At 34.0% G+C, this 10,958-nt stretch overlaps 1 pseudogene across 1 annotated transcript; it reads right to left on the reverse strand.

Moving 5' to 3' along the window:
- Positions 1–349: 349 nt before the first annotated feature.
- LOC143628956 (F-box/kelch-repeat protein At3g61590 pseudogene) lies at positions 350–2,299 on the reverse strand (annotated as a pseudogene). The gene is made up of 2 exons (XR_013152851.1): positions 2,214–2,299; positions 350–1,678 (listed from the first exon to the last, which is right to left on the reverse strand). The product of XR_013152851.1 is annotated as an F-box/kelch-repeat protein At3g61590 pseudogene (transcript).
- Between the last annotated feature and the right edge of the window lie 8,659 nt (positions 2,300–10,958).

Raw genomic sequence — 10,958 nt, forward strand, 5'->3', positions numbered from 1 at the left:
TAAAATTAGATTTGATATGATGACATGGGAACTCAAAAACGTTAAAATATAGAAGATGGTGACAACACAACTGTAACGTTTTTTATTTTTTTGGGTAAAATAAGTATCCATGGGTAAAAAGTAAAAACCTACCTCATATCATCATTTGTACAATGTACAACACCAGTTGTACACTCCAAAGATTTAGAATTGCTCCATTAAACCCCTTGTTAGCATTGTAATGTACCACCACACATGCAAAGAGTACAACCCTTTTATCCATTCTCATATAGACAAATCCCAAGTACACATTCACAAAACATAATCTTCCATTTGTAAAAAACATGTTTCATGTACATAAATAACACACAATGTGAAGAACAAAAGCAATTAAATTCCAGAAAATCCTTACACATTCAATAACAAACCCGACCCGAGCCTGAACCTAAGGCGAGATTTCAAGCCGAGGCTCGAAACAAAACCCGGTAAACAACTGAAGCGGAAACCGTTTTGTAACGGGGCATTTTTGTGACCATTTCCATTGATTCTTTTTCAAATCGAACACCAAAAGCGCCGGCGCACCGTAACTTTGAATGTAGATTAAGTCATCGGTCCCACCGCTAGCAAACACGTCATCGAGCTCACCGAACCCTTGAAAGAACCGGTGTGGCATTCGAGCCACTTCTCGCCACTCGTTCTTGTTTTCGAGAACCCAAATCCCGATCCCCGTAATAACATCTTGTCGCTCCTGTTTCCCGATCCCACCCACCATAACTAACGACTCGTTAAGGTTCATCAACCGCCCACACGTAAGCGAGCAAGGGACCGCGATAAACCCACGTGCCAACAAATTATTATGAGCCGGTGAACCCGAAAGATCATAGCCCACGAGCCCGTGTCGGTTCTCCTGAAACGACCCGGTTGAGAAAATCAAGAAGTACAAAACCCTGTTACAAATCACGCTCTCGTCACCACCTCGCCATCCAGTCAGCATCTCGGTCACGGGCGTCGTCCACGTCATGGTGACCGAGTCGTACACGTGGATCGAGAGGTCCCACTGGAAGAAATTATCGGGTACTTGTTTTGACTTCACGACCGTCACCGAATAGCTTGTTGACTTCCGGTCAACCGAGATCGAGAGCGCGCTATAGTCGCATAACCGTAAACCGGGCGGCTCGTAGAGGCGAACGCAGCGTTTAGTGTGTAATCAAGATTACACACGTAAAGCTCGGTTCGACTATCGTTATCCATGAAACAAACAAGCCCGCTCGATGACGAAACGAACCATTGCGAGGTTTTGACCATGTACGGGAGGTCAATCCCGTACCATTTCCTTAAAACCGGATCATACGCGTACCCAACCGGCTCATCCGAGCTCGTGAACATGAAATACCACGGCTTTTGTGACATAACCGGTGACCCAGTCAATAAAAACCGTCGCGAATTCACAATTTCGTGCCATCGTTTACACACGCAGCCGAAACGAAAGATGCTTGCAATCGGGAGGTAAGCGAGAATCCGCTCGAGTAAATCATCGGGCAAGATTGAATCGAGCGATACCGCGTGTAAATTGTCGGTTTTACCCTCCTCATCTGAGACTGAATCCAACAAATTGTTGTCTTTTGGAAAATCATCAAGAAAAAGACTAATCCATGAAGTTTCACCCTTCATGGTCAATGACAACAGGTCAAAGTCAAACCTGGTCAAACAAAGTCAAAATTCCCAATTTAATCACCAAATGTTTGATTTAAATAATAAAGACACAGACCCAGATAATAATTCATCATAAAGGGTGGATCTTGAACCTAGAATTTGATTATTTGCATGTACCCAAAATACAGCACATAAAGACATTTTAAGGGCATATTCTTGACAATGATGAACAAGAAACCACAATTAATATTTTTTAAACAATAAAATCTGTATTCTTGCTGTGAAGAAATCAAGAAAGATTAACAAGAAACAATATCCACATCAAAATTTATGATATAAATGGATTAATACAAGATTTGGAAATCAAACACTAAAAATAAAATTAAAATTAATATGAAAACCAAATGATGGTATAATAATAAAAGTTAGGTAAAGTACTAACAGCAGATAGAGCTATCAATCAAACATCAAGAAAAGAAAAACACACCAATTGGAAACTGAATGAATAAACAATTATGACACTTTTAATAATACTTTGGATAATAATAATATAGTAAGTAAAAATTTTCAAGAAAATTTACCTAAATTGGAGTAAATTATTCTTGGGTTTGTGTAAGAATGCTTGAATCCAAATGGGTATTTCAAGATTGTTGAAAAAGATGAATCTTGAAGATGGGTAGTGAAGAAAGCCCTAATCTTTTTCCATAAAAATGCAAATTTTGGGGTAAAGAAGAAGAAGAAAGAAGAAAAGGGTGTTTTGAGATTTTTACAAGTCTTATCTCTATGTTGAATGTTGGACAAGACAGAGAAAATAAAGCATGGATTTGAAAGGGTTTCTTTCTCTTTTGCTTTATTTAATAAAATAATGGGTAGTGGAGTGTAAGCAGGAAAGGGTGTTGTGTGATATGGATGGAGGGAGGTGTGAGGTGTGAGGTGTGAGGTGTGTGTTTATTTAGAGGATTTGATGCATTTTAAATGAGGAAGTGGAAGAGGGGAGAGACAACTTTTTTGGGATTTTGCACAAGATCAAATGGTATTATTTGTAGTACAAAAAATGTTTGATCTATTACATAATTAAATTGTATGATACCATTCCACAATGGTATTAGAAAATTTATTGTTATTGGTACTAAACTAGTATTTTATATGGCGTTTTGTGTTGGACAGATTGGATAATACGTTGGGTAGGTTGGATTTGTTTATATACCTGCTGCTTTGTAGTGGTGTATTAATATGGGTTCGGTTAATTAACATATAAAAAAAAGTTAAGTATTTAAAAAAACATTTATCCGGTCGATAACACTCGAGCATAGACATAAAACGTTAACAAAGATGAATTATAACTATTATTAATAATAATTATAAATTGTAATATAAAATATTCATATAGGTATATGTGTTTCTTTAAAATAAATAAAGGAATTACAAAAACTGGGTAAGCCTAATAACGACGCAAATACACATGTAACCGGATTCGAACCTACAGTCCACCCCATTAATTAGTGTGTTTTAACAAATAGAACATCAACCACCAAATCAACACATCATATTGGTTATCCACCAAAATAATGTATCTAAAACATAAAACAGCAAGCTAAAGTTTGTGACACCAACCACCACTTTTACTCTATATAGATAATTCCCTATTATGTGATACATAAGTTCAATAGTAACACAAGGAGTTAAAAATAAATAAATAAATAATAAAAAAGAAAAGGAAACAAATTCTCCTAAAATAACTAGGCATATATATTTTTTCATATTTCAACTTCTATGAAGTTTCTTTCATTTCTACAACTATAAAAATCGGTGTTTTAGACGATGCTTATGTAAAAAGCCCTTTTTTCTAATATTTACTAGTGAATTTGATCTTTCTTTATTTTTGTCTACAATCATTTATGAGCAGAGTATGGATCTTTTGATCTTGAAACTAGCTACTCACATATTATTCTTTTTCACGGCTATGATTTATTTCCGTATAAAGTTGTGGTAGGGATGAGCAAAATTCGGTATGGTACCGATTGGTACCGGTACCGAATCGGTACCAAGGTTTTGAGTTTTCGGGATCGGTACGGTACCGATATTTCCTGAATTTTACCTTAAATACCGGTACCGTACCGGTACTGAACCTAACATTTCGGTACCGATAACGGTACCAAAAATTTGCGATTTTCGGGATCGAGATTTTTGGTACCGGTACGGTGCAGAGCTCATCCCTAAGTTGTGGCACCAGTATATATAAGTTGAAAAACGTATATTAAACCTAGAGGACATTTTGCTTATTCATGCTAGATTGATAAGGATGATGAAGTGCGATCTAAAATTGTGAATAACCCAAAGATATGACAGATTTGATTCCTTCTTTCATTCCTCTATTTGGTTTGGTCTTACGGGTCGTGATGGATAATAATCATATTTGAGAATATTTTGGTCACTAGTCTCATCTTTTACAATATTTTTCTTAAAAAAGACTTAACCCGAATTTCAAACCGATGTTTTAGAGTTTTTTGATCGGAAAGATGATATAAGTCGATTGATGTACAAGTGACCTCGAAATCGTGCTTCAATCGAGTGAGACTCGGTCAACGGTTGTGATTTAGATGGTGTAATCAACTGGTCGTTTAGGTTCTTAATTTGGAATGTAAGGGTCACCGGAGTTAACGCGCTGGATAAAGCTTTTTTTCCGAACGGCAAGAAAAAAAATGTTTGTTTTAACGAAGGTCCAATAAGAAAAAATTGTGTAAAAGGTGGGACTAATAGCTAGATTATTTTTATGTGAGATTATAATCGGCCAACCGTAATACTTTTTTAAAAAAACAAACAAACAAATACTACTAAACTCCAATTTTAAATGGGTTTAAATGTTTAATGCGCAACATTGGCTGCTAAGTCTGATGTTGAGATTCAAAAGTTGAAATTTTGCAATAATTTTGGTGACAATCACGGATGTGAATTATTTGGACAAAACAATCACACTCACCAAATTAAATACACTATAGTTTAATGACAATTTTATGATAAATCATATAATATTTGACTAATCACGACATATGTGAAAATCTATGTTATAACCTTTTTGAAATACTAAAATGAATAGTCACGATTTCTTTAAAGAAACAATTGTATTTTAAACAGGACACTAAGTTAAATAATTGGGGCTAAATGGGATTAAATGTTGCAAACGTGTATTTGGTAATTGTTTTTGTTCTAATGTACAAAGGGGTCACCTAAATATGCAGTGAATTCAGTTGCACTTGATTTTAAAAATTACTAAACAAAAATTAAACACAGCTTAAAATGGCATCTTTGGAATGGAAAGAATTGTGTAACTTAAATTAGTAACTTGTTGCTGGTTTGTTTCCATTTGGTATGCCCAGTGCTTAGCGTCTTGCTTATGCTGTGGTGTTAATAAAATTTTTAGTTGTTCAAAAATATATAATAAAAACTAAACCGTAGTTAGAGTAATTATTTGTCAAACTTAAGAGTTAACTAAAATTTAATTTAACTTTACACCTATATATATTTATTAGTTAATATTTATATATTGATCTATCAAAGATTCATCTATTATTTAGTAATTTTTTTTACTCTTTTAACTAAGGGGTTGTTTGTTAGCCTCTTAATTATTATTAAGAGGTTACCTCTTAACTATTCAGACATAAGGCTATCTCTTAACCATTAAGAGGTTGTGAACTATTAACGGGCTATTAACACATTCTCTTAATTTACTTCAATCGCTTACATATATATATATATATATAGTGAAAACTCTATAAACACATTCTCAACCACATGTTTTTAATTAATGTTTAAATCTTGTGGTCCACAATTAAAGGGAATAAAAAATGTAAATATAAATATAGTTTTTTCTCCCTCCTGAAAACATATATAAAAATTAGTTAAAAAATAGCAAAACATTTTTTTTTATGTTTCGATGTTTTGTATTAAATGTTACAGCATATATTACATGTAACAAAAAAGAAAAAAAAATAAACGATGTTACATAGAGTTTTCACAACTCAAATGGGTTTTCATTTTAACATTACCCTATATATATTGCTAGATTGCTTGTAGTTTAATTTGCTACAAAACGAGATTGATGTCATTCTAAATGTCATACGAATCTATAGGGTCATGTATGTGGAATAAAAAGTGTCACGTTTAACTTATTTAATGGCAAATGTAGCTATGTATAGTGTGTCGTTTGGGGTTTTGTAGGCTTGGTTCTAATGTAGCTGTGTACAGTGTGTCACTGTGTCACGTGGCGTTTTATAGGTTTGGTTTAATAATTGTACTGTATTTGTGTCTTGTATGTGTGTGACATTTGAGCCAAAACAAGGTACACCTCAGTACGTATTTATCGATTAAGCAAATAAATGCCTTTTGCGTAACAAACGAACGATTAACTGAACGGGTCGGGTTATGACTCAGAAATCCCGAGGGCCATCTATAAGTGTTATACGTTTAATATAAGCTAAAATATTAGTAATATGGCCTTAGTTCGATAGCAAACAAGTTAAACGAAAACATGCTCGTTTAACTACCCGCTATAGATTTAAACGCGAAAGATAGTTACAAACCAAGCATTGTATCATCCGTTAAGCCGAAAAAGACTTACCAAACACTTAATTGAAATGTTTTAAGCGATCCGTGAAAATATTTTTGATTTTTACAAACGTATAGTATGTTTTTATAATTTTACACAAAACTAGCCGAAAAACACTCGTTTTCGCGTTGTTTGTCGCACCCGATAAGTTTTTCGCGCCAAAAATCGAACCCGAAATAAATTTGAGGTTGGGATTTCACGTAAGGGCATGATAAACGAGACAAAAGAGCAAGAGGGGGGCCCATGGACCCCACCTTTTGGGGCGGCCGCAATAGGGGAACCCCCCCCCCCCTAAGTTTTCTTTTAAATATAAACTATGTATAAGATATTTTGCAACATCACTTTCATGAAAAATCTGGACACAACCTGCTCTCCATCAAAAACCAGCAAAAAACTAGGTAAAAATGTCATAAATAATTGATTTTCGGCTCGTTTAAACTCGATTAATACCATATAAACATAGCTTGATTGCCAAAAATCATTCCTAACCATGTAAAAACCCTAAAAATGGTCCATAAATATGTTTTGATCATAAACATGGTAAGGAACCTGGTTTGATAGTTTTTTTGGCCATAAACACAGATTAAAGGGTTGAAATGGCGTTATTACGGTTCAAAAGTTCGTTTTTGTGCACTAGCCGAAACCCTAAGTTAAGGGCTGTTATGTTGATGAAAAATTGCTTGGTTTGTGATATAAGACTTTTATCTAGCCTACATATGAGAACAAGAGCTTGAAAAGTTGATTAGAAAGGCGGAAACGAACCAAAACCGCTAAGGTAATGCCGAAACACTAGCTTACGGGCTGTTTAGGTTAAGGTTGTGATGCGCATATTATTAGGCCTTGAAATTTTTCAGGAACATCAGGGACCATGTCATTGAGTCCCTGTTCAAATTTGGTAATTTTTTGACCATTCGAGAATATTTGGCGAATTTATTACCGAATTGGGACGTTTAATGGGGAAAAATAGTTAAAATGCTTCAAAAATTATGAATTTTTTCTGGGAACTCAGATTTAATGTATTTTGATCGCATATGAATTTTGGGATCATTTGAATAAGTCTAAAGGTGTTTTTGTGCATATGCGTTTGTGTGAATTTTTATAGCCGAATTTGGGCCGAAAAGAATATTGCACAAGCTTTTTACATTCTGGAACTGATACAGGTTGTTTTGGGACATAATTTGAGTATTTAGGAATTTTTGTGGAATTTTTGAAAATTTTTTGAGATAAACGGACGATTTTCAGGCGAAAAATAACTGATAAAATGAATTTTTATAAATTAATAAATCAGTAAATAATTCCAAAAATATTTTTATAAAAATCTACATATTTTAATTGATAAGTGGCTAATTTTTCATAATTTAATGATTAACGGTTAATTAATTATACTAATTTAAAGATTAAACAAACTCGGTTTTTATAAAAACCGGCAAGTTCGCGACTAACGAACCTGCGGGAATATCAGAACACCAAGAGTGATCAAAAATCATATTTTTGGATTAAAAGTAAAAACGAACTTTTCTATGAGAAACCTGGACAATCCGGATAGATTTGCGCGTTTCTTCTTAAATCAAATTGAATAAACGGAAACGGGCCCCGTAGTTAATCTGGGACCCTAGTATGTGATCCTTCTTTATAACTTAATCATTTTATTAACCAATACATTTACCCAAGCTTATTTCCCCATAACTGTTTTCTGAACGCGTAAACGAACAACTTGGCCCAGCTGGGAAAACAAGAATCTGAGCCAAGTTCGGTTTTAAGTATTAGACATTGAACAACATCACAACATAAGCCTATTGCCACTTTCTGGGCGTTCCAGCTATACCCAGATTAGTTATACAGCCCAGTTTAGTATTGAGATTATAATAATATTAAAATATTAATATTATTATAATATTGATTATAGGAAACCGTGATTGCAAGTTATACAAACCTTGAACCGACGTGCTACTGATTATCTACTAAACAGTGAGTTTCATGACCCCACTTCTAAACTGTTTTACGAACTTTTGGGGTGAAAAACATGTTTGCTTATATCTATATACTTATCTGAAACATGTGATGATGTGAATTATCTAAGTGCTAACACATGAAAGTCCCCACTAACACAATGATTAACTTCGAGCCGGTGGCTTGTGAATAGTACTATTGGTTTGACAAACCCAGGCGGGGCCAGCACGGTTGCTGAGACATTATCCCGTTTACACATGTCCATATTTTTACGAACCAGCTATGTAGTGTTAGACATAGCTACTTGGGGCATAATGTGGGCGGAAGGGGAGCCACAGTGGTTGATTGAGCGTGGGAAATGGAGGCACGCAGCACGAACAGTCCAGGCTTCACTGTAACTTAGCATAATTACATCACATATATCAATACATACACATATACTTACATGCGTATATACAAATTATGTCTTGTGATTACGCATATTTATTTTCTTGAAACTCGTGAAACTCACAAACTCTAGTAGTTGACCCATTTTAAACGTGCTTTTCAGGTGTGACACCGAAGTTGGAAAATCCGTGAATTTATGCTATCTGTTACCAAACGTGATTGATGCGGTGTGAATAGACGCAGACTTACTAGTACGAATAGAATAACTTACAAGTATATTTTGTTGTAACACCTAGTTTGTAATCAAAGATAGATCACTATAATATAATGTAAATTAGTTGTAATGTTTCTTTATAAACAATGTTGTTGATACCAGAGGTGTCTGTTACATTCCCGTTTTACGTTTTCGCATTGTGCTAGTCGGGGTGTGACAATGTGACTTTTGAATCATCGGCTGTTGATTTGCATATGGGGAATTGGTTGCTAATATGTCGTGTTGATATTTTTATCAATAAAATGCTGTTTTCCTAAATAAACAATATGATCAATGATCCCGCCTTGGCCCCTATGGCCCTGTCCCTGTGACATTTTTAATATAACCCTTCATTTATGACGGTGGAAAACAATTTCATGGGTCCATATGTTCTTTAATTGAAAATACATCATGTCCAATAGCCACCCTTTACCTAATTGATCCCACTTTTGTGCTTGTTGTTGAATAAATAAATAAACATATATATATATATATATATACACACACGTTTGCGTAGAATTGCTTGGATACTGTCGTCAATAAAAACAACCGCAAAACAAGCAGTGTTGTCTCATTGTGAACGTCCTGTGTTTTGAGATCCAATTTCAACTTGTAGAGAGTTAAAAAAAAATTACAAATATGAGTGAGAGAATGAGAATGCATCTTTCATATGGAGGATTTATATAAAGTAAATTAGGATTGATAGTAAAGGCATAATCGTTTTGATAATGACCGAAGATAAACATTCCTTTAATTATTCCGTTCTTCTCTGTCATGTTAGCGTGGCTGAATATTGAAATTGGTCGAAACCAGATTCGTTGTGTTGGATTGGATATGTGTGGCTTTACGGGTTGAATTCGGATCATACATATACATATGATGTGTCACGTGTTTCAAGGTAAATGTATCCAACAAAGTTGTAGAATTCTATACGCAAAGGCATGTAAATCTAACAAACCATTGCATAGGGTAAGCACATTATGTATTGGTTGAAGCTGAAGCTAAACTCACCATTAAAAAATGCCTAACACATCGTTGTAGTATTAGAGACACCCGATTCTCGCAATTGCTATTGTCTCTCACGTCAAGCCCAATAACAAGACTTGGAATATTCGAATGGATGACTATAATGAATACTAATAACAACACTTTGACTATGAAATACACGTTTAAAGTATACAATTAAGGCGAAAATTATGTGTCTCTAATAGTGTGCACTTTGTCTTAACTTGCTAAATAGCATAATATCACACCCCAATTAGAGCAAACTATGCTTAATTCTTGCAAAAAGTAATAAATGTATATAGAAGATATTTGCGTTTAAAACATGCGAAGCAAAGTTAGCTATTCTAACTAATACTATTTTACCCACACTTAGTCAAAACTTAAGTGAACGGGTGCCTGTGTTATCTAACTTTAGTCAACAATTAACTTGGATTAATGATATACTAGGTTAATAACCCGTGTAATACATGGGCTGAATAAAGAATATAACATTAATAAAAAGATGTTTATATACGTTTGATTAAGATATGTTTGGTTAAGGCATTCATCTATTCACACTATATATTGGTAAAGTTTGTGTGATAGTAGACTTTCATGTGAAACATATATGAATTTCAAGGCAGAAAAATGATTACTCTTAAATGAAGCATTCCATTTTCTCATCCATTACAACGAGCACATAATGCTCATATAGTTATAACCTTATCTTGGATGCGTCTTTGTGTGAACTAATTTTAAACCATGCATATGAGTAAATTTTACATCTTAACTCAACTTGTATAGATCTATCTTTTGATTAAATAATTGCAAATGTTATGATTCTTTAAACTTTAGCCTTTTATCATTCCCTTATAAAAGTTTCTAAATATTTTGATTTTTATTATTAAAGTTATAAAATCCATCAAAAGTATTTCATTCAAAAAAGGGGTGTAAAAACAAATATTATGTTGGTGTTTCCATGTGCAGAAAAGGTTTCTTATTAAAAATTGTCATTTGTGCCACATTGGAAAGGAGTGAAACAATGGTTTCCAACTCCTCGCACTTTGTCATTTCTTTGCTACCCTTTTTAACCAAATATGTATAAAAACATAAATAATTGGAATATTTGTTTTAAATAATTTCAAC

Source organism: Bidens hawaiensis, unplaced genomic scaffold, assembly GCF_021521415.1.
Source record: "Bidens hawaiensis isolate Kalapana, Puna unplaced genomic scaffold, B.hawaiensis_p1.1 tig00005142_1, whole genome shotgun sequence".
Classification (NCBI taxonomy): Eukaryota; Viridiplantae; Streptophyta; class Magnoliopsida; order Asterales; family Asteraceae; genus Bidens; species Bidens hawaiensis.